The sequence below is a fragment of the Ascaphus truei genome, chromosome 7 (genome assembly GCF_040206685.1).
Source record: "Ascaphus truei isolate aAscTru1 chromosome 7, aAscTru1.hap1, whole genome shotgun sequence".
In the NCBI taxonomy this organism is placed as follows: domain Eukaryota; kingdom Metazoa; phylum Chordata; class Amphibia; order Anura; family Ascaphidae; genus Ascaphus; species Ascaphus truei.
Genome location: NC_134489.1, coordinates 60,280,913 through 60,294,753, shown reverse-complemented (window position 1 = coordinate 60,294,753; position 13,841 = coordinate 60,280,913).

Below are 13,841 nucleotides of genomic sequence, written 5' to 3'. Positions count from 1 at the left end.
CTTCCCCTCTGAGGAAGGAAGGTCACACAACTGGGAGCCTGAGATTGGGGCCTTCCCATGTGCTCCTCCCTGGGGGGGAGAGTGAGTGTGGACCATACCTCTGCCTCTGCTAGGGAGGTGAGGAAGAGCCAGGACAGCTGCGGGTGCCCTCGGCCTGTAGTGACGGTCCAGGGACCATCATCCAGTGAATGCTGACAGACTGTATCCGGCAGAAGACTGCTGATTACTGTTACTGCAGAGTGTAGTAATAAACCGTTCCTGTTTTGCAATATACCTCCTGCCTGGTGCGTAACCTTACTGGGGGGAGAGGTAATAAGTTCTACCGTGGAAGATCACCTTCAGTTCCTGGAGCCTACGGCTGATGGAGGCGCTGCACTACTAAGCAAATATGTGGGGTATGAGCCCCAGTAGCCTGTTCCTGTGTTTCCCCTACTACCATCGGCGGACGCCTCAGCCCTCCTGTTGTCAGCAGGTATATGCACCACACACCCTGTAATGGCCCCCATCTGCGATTGGGTGGGGGAAACACTGTTTTATATATATATATATATATATATATATATATATATATATATATATATATATAAAAATAGCTAGGTCTCCTTCTGGGTTCCCTTTTCCCCCCCTCCCTGCCGCTTACCTCTGTTGCGGTCGGGACAGTTGCGGCTGGCAGCGGGTGTGTGCGCGGGCATCCGGAAGGCGCGGGTGCGTGCGAGCTGGCGAGAGTACTTGTGCCGGTGTCGGGATGGTGAGCGGTGCGCTGGAGGCTCTGGTGGATAGTAGACCAGGGCGCCGCCATCTTGGGTTGCGCAAGCACGTATGTTCGCGCATGCGCGGGAGAGCGCGATCGAGGCCCATAGAGAATAAGGCAGAGGGGACTACAGCCCCCAACATGCACAGGGGCAAGGAGACACATGACTCCAGGGAGCCAATAGGGCTGCAGCACTCCCCTGCTTCCAGGGATTGATACTTTTCGCGCGCTGAGACCACGCCATTCAGGACCAGGAAGAGCTAGGGGTAGGAGGTGAGTGCAGGGGTCTGTGACCCACTGCAGAAGGCCAGCAGCCCGCTAGGCCCCAGTTAGGTCCCGAGCCCCCTTACAGCTTGTTGTGCTTCAGGGACAGGTCCTAGGTTAGGGATCCTGCCCCTTAGTGATATATATATATTGTCAGTGAGGGACACAGCGGACGCTGCGCTTCCCGCGAAGAGGCTTGGGATCAAGCCAACTCTACAGAGAGAGCAGGACTATTCCCAGGGTGGGATCGCCCCTGACGGATCACCGCGCTGATGAAACAGGATGTTGCACAGGATATCTGCATATCCTTTTTGAAGATCTTTTGAAGCCCAGGTGCCGTCGCACTAGGCAGGTATCGTTATATAAGTGCACCAACAGAGTACTCACACATAGTGACAGCGCTGCCCACGGGACTGGGGGGTATACTGTGGACACGGTGTGCGGGTACACGGTGGTGAGTGTGGAGTACGTACTCTTAAGTAGAGTACCTGACATTGGGGAAGTATAAAGTAATAAGATAATAGTAGTGTTACAGGGTGACACAGTTATTATTGCTGACGTATGTGTAATGTTTGATTCTGCATATAGTAAACTGTTATACAGGGTGCCCCTGCCCGCCAGCAGCTGAACACACGGTGCCACGGGAATTACCACGGACGGGTCCACTAGAGGCACCTCATAGTAACCTCTCAAAGGATTGAGCTTACACATGGCCGTGTAAGTAATATATGATTACTAATATTTTAACCCCCCCCCCCCCTCCATTCCCATCCGAATTTAACCAGCCACTTGGGTTAAGAAGAAGCTGTCAGAAGCAAGATACCTTTATACATATGTGCTCACACAGGGCCGTGTGAGTATTTGACTACAACCAATTGTCAATTCATCATCACACCTTTATTAAACAGCTAGATACTCCATTAAGTCATCTCAGTACTGGTAATATAGGTCAATCTCTTCTAATCCTTTGCTCCCCCTTTTTTCTCTTCGTTCTCGTTTACTCTGAGGGTTTGGATACCCCTCTCTGGGGTTGAGCAGAAGAACTCACCGCAAGCTACGGATCCTACTGTGAAAGACTACATACATTGGTTTTGGATTAAGTATTTTATTGTACTCTCCACCCTGTACTAATATCTTAAGGTAAGCGCCCGGTTCTTTGTTTGCACTTCACCCATACCAACAAGACTCACCTGGCCTGTTATGCCTGCACCAATCTGCAGTGTCTCCCTGTAGCTCTTCCTGTCCCGCCTCCGTTCCTAATTGGACCTTCCTGCTTTATCTAGCTCCTCTCTGCTCTCAGTCTTTGCTCGACATAGTCTCTGTATGGAAGTACTTCTGAATTCTCTCAGTGTTTTCACAGGTTCTGACGCGGCTTGTACGACTACCCCCTCTGGCTCTCGATCTCGGCACTCCTTGGACAACGCTCACTCTGGTAACCCCTTGAACACGGCTTGGACTACGACCCATCTCCACTATCCACTCCCTGACCTCGGCAAGGCATTCATCACTCTATCTCTACAACCGGTACCGGCAAGTATTGTCTACCTTACTACACCTGGCCTGGCAACGCTTCATACCACACTCCGGACACGCTCCCTTTGCTGCGGGTGCGTGTATTACCACTTCCCCCTTCAGCTCAGGGGATGGGTCTGGTCTGCGGGCAGCACCGGCGTAACAGGACTGTACTTATTACTCCCCCGAGGGAGTTGCTGAAGAACAGCTCTGCAGGAGCCAAAGAGTTAGGTACCCTCCAAACCGGGTAACCTATGATCAAATTGGGGCACCCCACTATGAGGCTCAGTAGTGGTCTCGTAGCAAAACACAATCTGTAATTGTGATGCTGACAGAATTGTGTAACATCGTTTAAAGCCAATTCGATGTGTTAAGTTGTATATATATATTGATATGCATTTTTATTTTATAACTCATGTGTATAGTCATATGTTATGTTGTCCCAAGCGAAGACATTGGGGATTTCCACCAGGGGGAGGATGTAGCTAGGTCTCCTTCTGGGTTCCCTTTCCCCCCCCCTCCCTGCCGCTTACCTCCGTTGCGGTCAGGACAGTTGCGGCTGGCAGCGGGTGCGTGCGCGGGCATCCGGAAGGTGCGGGTGCGCGCGAGCTGGCGAGAGTACTTGTGCCGGTGTCGGGATGGTGAGCGGGGCGCTGGAGGCTCCGGCGGATAGTAGACCAGGGCGCCGCCATCTTGGGTTGTGCAAGCGCGTATGTTCGCACATGTGCGGGAGAGTGCGATTGAGGCCCTAGAGAATAAGGCAGAGGGGACTACAGCCCCCAACATGCACAGGGGCAAGGAGACACATGACGCCAGGAAGTCTATAGGGCTGCAGCAATCCCCTGCTTCCAGGGATTGATACTTTTCACGTGCTGAGACCACGCCAGTCAGGACCAGGAAGAGCTAGGGGTAGGAGGTGAGTGCAGGGGTCTGTGACCCACTGCAGCAGGCCAGCAACCCCCTAGGCCCCAGTTAGGTCCTGTGCCCCCTTACAGCTTGTTGTGCTTCAGGGACAGGCCCTAGGTTAGGGATCCTGCCCCTTAGTGATATATATATATATATTGTCAGTGAGGGACACAGCGGACGCTGCGCTTCCCGCGAAGAGGCATGGGATCAAGCCTACTCTACAGAGAGCAGGACTATTCCCAGGGTGGGATCGCCCCTGACGGATCACCGCGCTGGTGAAACAGGACGTCGCACAGGATATCGGTGTAAGGAATCCGCTCCTGGCTTTGATTATAGCCTTGCAGACCTCTGCAGTTGCAAAAGCTTCCTCTGGCAATCAATGGCACATGTGCTGCCTCTCATTGCAGCCTCCGCCCTGTGCTCCATCATTGGAGGAATGCTCACACACCCTCCCCCTGTGATTGGATCTCCGCCCTTTATATGTTGGGCTTTGGCTCTGAATCAGGGCCGAGCATAATCCTTCTCTGGATGTTACTGTGTCTGCCACAAGCCGCATGGCTTGTCTCCTTGTGTACTAACCTCTCTAGTTCTCATCTCTAGTTCCTGAATATCCAGAGGCCTGTTGCTAGTTCCACGTAGAGGCCTGTGTTTCCTGAGTATCCTGAGGCCTGCTACTACTCTCCACGTAGAGGCCTGTGTTTCCGGATTATCCTGAGGCCTGCTGCTACTCTCCACACAGAGGCATGTTTCTGACTCCTGTGCTGAAGCGTTGTTTAGCCAGCACAGATTCCTGGTACCTGCTGCATTCTCCCCTAGCAGAGGTTACCCTTTGTTTCCTGAAGCCTGCTGCTATTCTCCACGCAGAGGCCTGCTTTGGACTTCTGTGCTGAAGCGTTGGTTTTCCCAGACGCTGCCCCGCGGTGTACTTCGGCCAGCCTGCTGTCTCCCCCTGGCTCCTAAGCTGAAGCGGGGAACTCCTGACTACCTGTTGCTGAACTCCTGCTTGAATAACGACGATGCTGCGTTCTCCAATCCTGACCCTGCTATGTACGACTACAAACTGCGCACTCCGGATCAGTCTGCGCGGACTAAGGTCGGTGATTATATAACCCCACCTCAGCCCCGCGGTCCGGTCCCGGTTTGTGGCGAGCACAATCGTAACAATCGGCAGATCCTTTTTGAAGATCTTTTGAAGCCCAGGTGCCGTCGCACTGGGCAGGTATCGTTATATAAGTGCACCAACAGAGTACTCACACATTGTGGCAGCGCTGCCCAGGGGACTGGGGGGTATACTGTGGACACGGTGTGCGGGTACACGGTGTGGGTTATGTGTATGTGGGTGTGGGGTATGTGTTATGTTTGATTCTGCATAAAGTAAACTGTTATACTTATACTCCTGTGTATGTGTTTACTATATGTGGGTCCTGTGTGGGGTACATTAAACACTCCTAGAATCCTACACAGGTGGAGGCGATGTAAGTAAGATCGTTCCAGAGGATTCACCCCAGGCTCTCACTAGCAGAGGCTCAGGCCTCCTGTGAGCCTAACAGGTACATTGCACCACACCTGGTAACATATAGGTTCCCCCTCACATGCACTCTATATGCGATTGGGTGGGGGAAAACCCGTTACATATATATATATATATATATATATATATATATATATATATATATATATATATATATATATATATATATATATATATATATATATATACTTAGTTAAGTATTGCCCATGGGCATTCAGGGTCAGAGCCATCTGCTTCGCTTATGTCCCTACTTCCTGGGGGCGCAGAATTGACCAACTACTCCATAGTCAGATGAACATGGGGCTGCATGTAGGGCAGCCCACACTCCACGCACCTGGCGGTGCTTGATAGAGCTGCTCCAGGACGTCGGCATCCACAACATGCTAGAGTGAGTGATATCATGGGCGTCCGCAGACATTTTTTCAGGGGGGGGGCATAATTCATAACTGCAGCGCAATGGCGGTCCCGGCTGCGGCACAGATTGGTCCCGACTTGGGAGTGAGACGGCTTTCATTGGTAGGTAGTGTTACCAATGAGAGCCGCATCACTCCCGAGTGCTACCAATGACAGTGCGCTGCGCTTCCTCCGGCGTAGCAGCATAGGCTAGCCTACCACTAGCTGCCTGCCGCAGCGCCAGGGGCACCCACCCACCTTCGTCCCGGTCCACCCACCTCCGTCCCGGTCCACCCAGAGTCTGTTTTTGGCGTTTATAACGCCGTTAACGTACTGTACGGCGCCATAAATGCCAAAAACAGCCCAGGACTGCGAGTGATCCAGGCAGAGCCGCCAACAGAAATCATGGGGCCCAGGACAAATGAAAGGAGCAGGCCCCCCCCGAACCCATAGCGCCCCCCCCCCCCCGAACCCATAGCGCACCTACCACGAAAAAATATCTTTTAGAGCGCAACTTTTACTTAACTGTTTTCTTATTGTGATACAGAATAAAACATTACAATGCAACCTGTTTATTTTTATATTTTCAACAAAAGACATGTGTCTGCCTGCCTGAGTGGGTGAATGACAGTAGAATGACAGTGGGTGAGTGGGTGAGTGGGTGAATGACAGTGGGTGGGTGAATGACGGTGGGTCGCTGGGTGAATGACAGTTGAATGACAGTGGGTGTGTGGGTGGGTGAATGACAGTGGGTGGGTGAATGACGGTTGAATGACGGTGGGTGGGTGGGTGGGATAATGACGGTAGGTGGGTGGATGAATGATGGTGGGGGGATGAATGATGGTGGGTGGATGAATGATGGTGGGTGGGTGGGTGAATGACAGTGAGTGAGTGGGTGGATGGGTGAATGACAGTGGGTGAATGACAGTTGGGTGGGTGGGTGAATGTTGAATGTGGGTGGGTGAATGATGGTGGGAGAGAGTGACTGGGTGACAGTGACTGGGTGGGTAGGTGACAGTGACTGGGTGGGAGACAGTGACTGGGTGGGTGGGAGAAAGTTACTGGGTGGGTGGGAGACAGTGGGTGGGAGACAGTGACTGAGTGAGTGACAGTGACTGGGTGGGACAGTGGGTGACAGTGACTTGGTGATTGACAGTCAGTGACTGGGTGGGTGACAGTGACAGTGGTTGACGTTGACAGTGGGTAATGGTGACAGTGGGTAACGGTGACAGTGGATGACAGTGACAGTGGGTGACGGTGACAGTGGGTGATGGTGACAGTGGGTGACAGTGACTGGGTGGGGTGACTTACATTGACCGGGTGGGTGCAGCTTGTCGCCGGACGCTTCCCCTTCCTGCCCCCGATATCCCCTTCTGCCCCCGATATCCCCGCGGCAGCTGCCAGGGACGGGAGGTGGGCTTGGGGAGGGGGCACGGGAGGAGGGCTCTGGGGGGGGCACGGGAGGTGGGCTCGGGGGGGGGGGGGGCAAGGCCACGGGAGGTGGGCCGGGGGGCACGTGGGAGGTGGGTGCGCGGGAAGCTGGCTAAGGGGGGGAAGCGGGCCGCAGGAGGAGCTGGTACTTCCCCCTCCGTCCCACGTTGGGAGCGGGAGGGGGAGCGGGCCGCAGAGGAGCTTGGCTTGTACTTCCCCCTCCGTCCCACTTTGGGAGCGGGGGGAAGCGGGCCCTGCTTGCCCTGCGCAAGCGCGCCGGGACCGCGGGGAATCGGCGCCATTTTTTTAAACTTTTTTTTTAAAAATGTATTTAATTAACTGGTGCCCGGCCGCGCAGGGGGCCCGGCCTGACCCACGGAGCCCGGCCTGACCCACGGGGCCCCGGCCTGACCCACGGGGCCCGGCCTGACCCACGGGGCCCAGCCTGACCCACGGGGCCCGGGAAGCAGTACCCTTTGTCCCCCCTGTGCCCCCCCTGTTGGCGGCCCTGGATCCAGGGGGGGGGCAAGTGCCCCCCCTTGCCCCCTCCTGCGGACGCCCATGCCGCCTATGACTACCCCAATCTATGAAAATTCCATCAGTCTTCCGCGTCTCACTATTGAAACCCATCTTTCAAAGTCCTCAGTTTCCGGACATCTCTCCAAGACCGCCACCGGTCATTGTACAAGGACAAGAGGAATTTTAAATTAGGTCAATAATCGATTCCAGATATTCCAGGGGAACTGTTCAATTCTTGGTACACTGGAAGGGTTTTGGACCCGAAGAACGCTCCTGGGTATCAGCATCAGATCCATGATCCCAACCTGTTAAGGCGCTTCCATGCCAGATTCCCGCACAAGCCTAATGGGAATCGTCCTGAGGCCGATCCTCAAGGGGGGGTACTGTAAGGAATCGGGGAACACGTCCTTTGCGATGTGTTCCCAACTTACCTGCTGCTTCTCAGTCCTCCGTCTTGGCACCCCCGCTCTGTTTAAAGAAAGCGAACGCACACGCAGCTCTTCTAGACTTACCTTGGAGCATAGCTCCGCCCCCCCCCACCCCCGGATGCACCACGCATTGCGCGTCAGAGGTGCGTTCACATGACGACATGCACCGCTCCCCAGCAGCATGGCAAGTAATCAAACTGACACTTGTCTCCTGTGCCTATCACGGCTCCCGCTGGGGCCACGCCTCCGCTCCTCCCCCTGTCCTATTGACTGCTATGTCATATATATACCCTGCTCGCACTCTCTAGCATTTCTCAGCATAATCACGTGTAGCCTTGTGTGCCTCACAGTTTTGTTGTGCCTAGCTCTTGTTCCAGTCTTGTCTTGCAGTTTGTCTCCTCGTGTACCGACCCGGCTTGTTTGTGAAACCCCTCTGGATATCGACCTCAGATTACCCTCGACTACGTTTACCTCTCTAACCCAAGACCACGGCTACACGGACTTCGACGATTCTCAACTCTCCAATCCCAGACCACGGCTTAACGCACTTCGACTACACTGCTCTCTATAACCCAAGACCCCGGCGAGTATACGAACTAACCCACTGTCTCCTACTCAGACCCTCCGCTGCTGTCGGTGTGTGGTTTCATACCTTCCCACCTCAGTACCGGGGTCTTGTCTTGTTTGTGGGTAGCACAAGCGTTGCAGGGATATACCCTCAGCCTACATCATTTTTTATGTCTTGTAAACCCAAATACACCTAATGGTTTAAGCCAATATACTGAGGCTCAAAACATCTTAACTCCATTAGCTCAGTACATACTTTCTTTTTATGCTCATGCTACATCCCCAACATGTAAATAAAGGAGTATGCTGCACACCACAATGAAAAAAATATACATACAGTCTACCGGTGCTGCTGGTTCAAGGGGTACCTGTCAGAGTAATTCCAGGGCAATACTCAGGAAAAGAAGGATCCAACGCTCTACGGTTTTGATTATAATGCTAATTTATTTGTGCCACACAACGTTTCGACCTAAATTGGTCTTTCTCAAGTGACTAGGTGTAGAAAGGTATAAATTTATTAAAAATAAATGTGTGGTAAACAATGCACACTTACAAGATAGAATAATGAACATTTCATGTAAAGGTATCTGTGAAAGCTGTGCTGTAGGTAACCAAGATGGAGAGGGGGGGAGGAGGGGACACCGCCGATACCTCACTATCACTGCACGCCCGCAGACCCACCGCCGGAGGCTACAAGTGTTCTCAAACGCTGGCACCAACAGCAATGAAGCCTTGATCTACCCAGGCTTGGTGCAGGTGCATAGGGTCCGATCCTTCCTCCCGCTTATACCGCCGATACAGCAACAAGTCTGTTCATCCAATAAACAAGTGTCCAGAATAGCGTGGAAGACCACGTGAGAAACGTGGAGACGTCAGCCCTACGCGTTTCGTCAGAACTTGCCGACTTCGTCTCTGCATCTTGGTTACCTACAGCACAGCATTCAAAGATACCTTTACATGAAATGTTCATTATTCAATCTTGTAAGTGTGCATTGTTTACCACACATTTATTTGTAATACTTTTATACCTTCCTTCACCATTCAGGTTATTGCACTACGGGGTGCACTTTTTTTCCTTTTTCTCTTTTGCACAGTTACTTTGGGGAGTGATTCTCCCTTGGATGCAGCAGCCCCCCTCAATACCTATTACATCTGGCTTTTTGGATTCACGACATCTATTGAGTGAAGATTGATGCCATTTGTTTGATGACTTCTGGACTGGACTTTATCTTTTCTGGTATTTTAGTTCATTTTGAGTGTATTATTTCTGGATATAGGTATATATGTTAGCACTGTTTTATATATATATATATACTGTATTTATATTCTTGTGTGTTAAAGTGCATAGTTTTTTCCATAATAAACAGGGACCTGATACCTTAGCAAATATTAATTTGACATATTTTATTTGCATATCTCGGGTGGTGGTAGCGTATAAATATGATTGCAATTGAGTAAGGGGTTAATATTAAATAATCGGAGGTACCTTGCGCAGGTTAAAGGTGAGTTGGCTATAGTAGCTGTGTGTATTAACCCTGATTGCATATTTATGTCACGAGCCCACTTGTGTGCTGTTCGTGACAGGTGGTATATGGGTACGGATTTAGGGGAGATATTACTCATTTGAGGGAACTTTGCGGAGGTGTAAAGTGGGACAGCTGGTGAGCTGTGTATTAACCCTTGTCCCATATGGAAGATATTGTCCATTTGAGGGATCTTTGCGGAGGTGAAAAGTGGGACCGCTTGCGAACGGAGTATTACCCCTTGTCCTGTATGCAGGTCACGTGCTCACAGGTGTGCCGTACGTGACTGTATAAAATCCTGATTAAACTAAATGTTATTGACCCAAACATGTCCCCTCTATGTTGGAGAGAATGTGGACAAAGGTTCATTATCTCAAATCTGTCTTAATTGCCCTAAAGTGCAACCTTTGAGTTAGAAAATACTTAATTTTATCTTAGACTCAACTGGGCTCAACTTGTCAAGAAACACATGGTTCTTACTTCTAAACAAACCAGTTGAAGGTATAAATTAAAGTGAGGCAACATTGATTGTGCATATCCTTAATGCCACCAGATGCCTGGCTGCCAGAGGTTGGAGGCAGGTCAAGCCTCCCACTTTCAAAAAGGCCAGGGAACAAATATCCCATGTTAGGCCCCGCTCACACAGCACACTACACGGCGTGCGCTCGCGCGTTCGTCACAGATGCCTGGCGGCAAATGGTAGTGTTCAGTATTGAAACTACCATTGGCTGCAAAGTACGGCGTCGACGCTGCTGCCGTCGCAGGTCTCTTTTCAATCTGTGATCTCCAGCTGCAGCAGCGTGACGTCAATTTCAGCAGCCAATCAATGTCCAGACTTTTACATTGATGGGCTGCTGAAATTGAGACTCGGCAGTGAAGACGGGGGACCGGGGGGGGCTCTCCGGAGCAGAGAGCAGCGCAGCGTCGAATGGAATCATGTATACACATGACTTGGTAGAAGAACATTGTTCAGATATAGTGCTCAAATGACAGGATTTGTAATAAACAATAATTTCTTGATTGAAGGTAATAGGCTGGGTTTAAGGTATATAAATGAGTGAGGTATATATGGGTGAGTGTGTAGTCTGAGACCTGAATAAATGTCCTGGTGAGTGTGGGTAATGGAGATATATGAGCCCCACCCCCTCACTGCCAATATGGACTGGTACTGACACTTTGCATAAACACACCAATAAAATACCTCTATGTACTGTTTAAAGGTACAACTCACGTGACCTTGCCCATTGTGCCTTCTGGAATGCGTGCTTCTGCTGGTAGAAATGATTCGGGTAGCCACAGATGTAGAAGTGCAGCGCACAGCAAAGAACTGGATCCACAGGACAGCAGCAGTATAATGAAAATAAAAGTTCTTTATTAGAAAATCATGGTGTAGACAGGTATGGGTGCAGAAAAAACCTCTGTCTCTAACGCGTTTCACGCCTTGCTGGCGCTTCGTCGGAGAGTACAGTAAGGTGTGCTATTTTGCATTTCTGGTATTGGAACGTTCTTCTGACATGATGTGTTATAAATAGGATGTTGTGCCCATTCAAATCTGGGAAATTTAAAAGATATAAATAGAGATTTAAAAAAAGAAAAGAAAACCCTCTGATTCAGACCGTGTACTGTATCACAGAACATACTGTGTGCACTTACATTTAAATTACATTTACATTTCAAAGGGTCGTGTGCTTGCATGAAACATTGAGTCTCTCCTGTAAGGTGAAAGCCTGTAGATTTTTGAAGTGAAACTTCTTTAGTGGCACCTCTGATGGGATAAAACTGGATAGATGGGGGGGCGAAATGTGAAACGGAAGTGACGTCACGTAATGGACGCCGCTCCGCTCACACTCCCCCTGTCACATGTGGCGGCGGCGCCGGCGATAGCCGCCGGCGCCGCTCCTAATCGCCGCCGCACCCCTCACCCTCCCACACACCCCTCACCCTCCCACACACCCGCACCCAGTTGCTCACATGCGGCGGCGATAGCCGGCGCTCCTAACTGCCACGGCGCCGCTGTTCCACCGCCCGCTGCCATGCCGCGCGCCACGCATGCGCAGAAGCGGCTGGCAGCGGCGCCGTTCCCCGCCCACTGCCATGCCGCGCGTCACGCATGCGCAGAAGCGGCTGGCAGCGGCGCCGTTCCCCGCCCGCTGCCATGCCAATGGACAGGAGGAGGGAGGCCGGCGCCGCTCCTAACAGCCTGGGAATAGGGTGGTTTGAGCGTGCCGCCGGGGGGTGGGGAAGGGGGGAGCTTGAGCGCGCCGCCGGGTTGTGGGGAAGGGGGAGCATCAGCGCGCCGCCGGGTTGTGGGGAAGGGGGGAGCTTGAGCGCGCCGCCGGGTTGTGGGGAAGGGGGGAGCTTGAGCGCGCCGCCGGGGGGAAGGGGGGGTATCTGCTCAGAAGACTCAGACTGAGCCCCCCGGGTCCGCAGCTCCGTCGGGGGTGGGGGGAGTCAGGAGAGAGGGGGCAGGACACAGACAGAGAGACATACGGTACACACAGAGAGATACACATACACTGACAGACACACACACACTGACAGACACGCACACACTGACATACACACATTGACTGACACATACACACATTGACTGACACATACACACAATGACACACATACACTTACTCTGACGCACGCGCACACACTGACGCACGCACGCGCACACTCTGACACACACTGACGCACGCGCACACACTGACGCACGCACGCGCACACTCTGACACACACTGACACACGCACGCACACCCCAGTGATGTACCGAACACCGCCCCTGAATGATGTGCCTATTCCTTCCCCCCCACTGTGAGCTCCCCCACCCGCTCAACATTCATGATGCTGGTACTGCTGCCAATAAACACATACACACACTTTGACGCATACACACTGACGCATACACACTGACGCATGCACACTTTGACGCATGCACACTTTGACGCACGCGCACACACACTGACTGTCACACATACGCACACACACTGACTGACACACATTCGCACGCACACTGACTGACACACATACACTCACTGACCGACACAGAGAGAGAGACATACACTGACACACACACACACAATGACTGACACAAATACACACACTGACCGGTACAGATACATACACTGACTGACACACACACAAACAAACACATACATACTCACTGACTGACACACTGACACATGTGTGCCGAGCACGCGCGTTATAAGTCAATTTCTGTGACAAAAGTCAAAGAAGTTTCACTTACTATGCGCGCGCACAGCACACACAGCTTTTTTTTCTGTAACGGGTGGCCGGGTCACTTGCGCGGTTCTATTAGGTAAGAAGGTATTTTGTTTATATTTGATATACTTTTTTAATATTATTGCGCATGTACATGGCTGGTGCTATACAAATATATACATACACACAATAATAAAAGTGGTATATGAAACAATTATAAATTAAACTTCCAATATGACAGAGGCACACACAGAGGAATTTAAAAGTATAAATCTATATGCTCCAACCTGATGTACAGTCCATTACATACAATCAGCAGACACCTTACATTTTGTTTCAACATTATCCCTCGTTCCATCTAGATTGTAAGCTGTCACGTGCAGTGCCCTCATTACCTCTCTGTATCTATTTGTGCATGTTTGTCCTTATTTTGAATTTGTATGTAACTCTGTTTTATGTAATTATCAAATCTCTATACACCAGTGACAGATTTCCCATTAAGCCCGATAGGTTTACCTGCAACCTCCGCTTTCTTTCTGCAGTGTCAATTGACGCTGTGGCGTTACACGGCGTCTCATTGCCATGGCAATGCAACATCGCAGCATCAAATTACGTCATGGCGTTGCATTTCCATGTCATGAAGACGCTGTGTGACGTTGCGTTGGTGACATCTACATCGTCATTTGACGCTGCAATTTTGAAGAAGGATGGCAGCACGGAGGAGGCGGCGGCGGCAACGACAACGACACCCGATACTAGAGACTCTTGCTTCTGAACTGAAGGGGCTACTGGTAGCAACTCGGGCT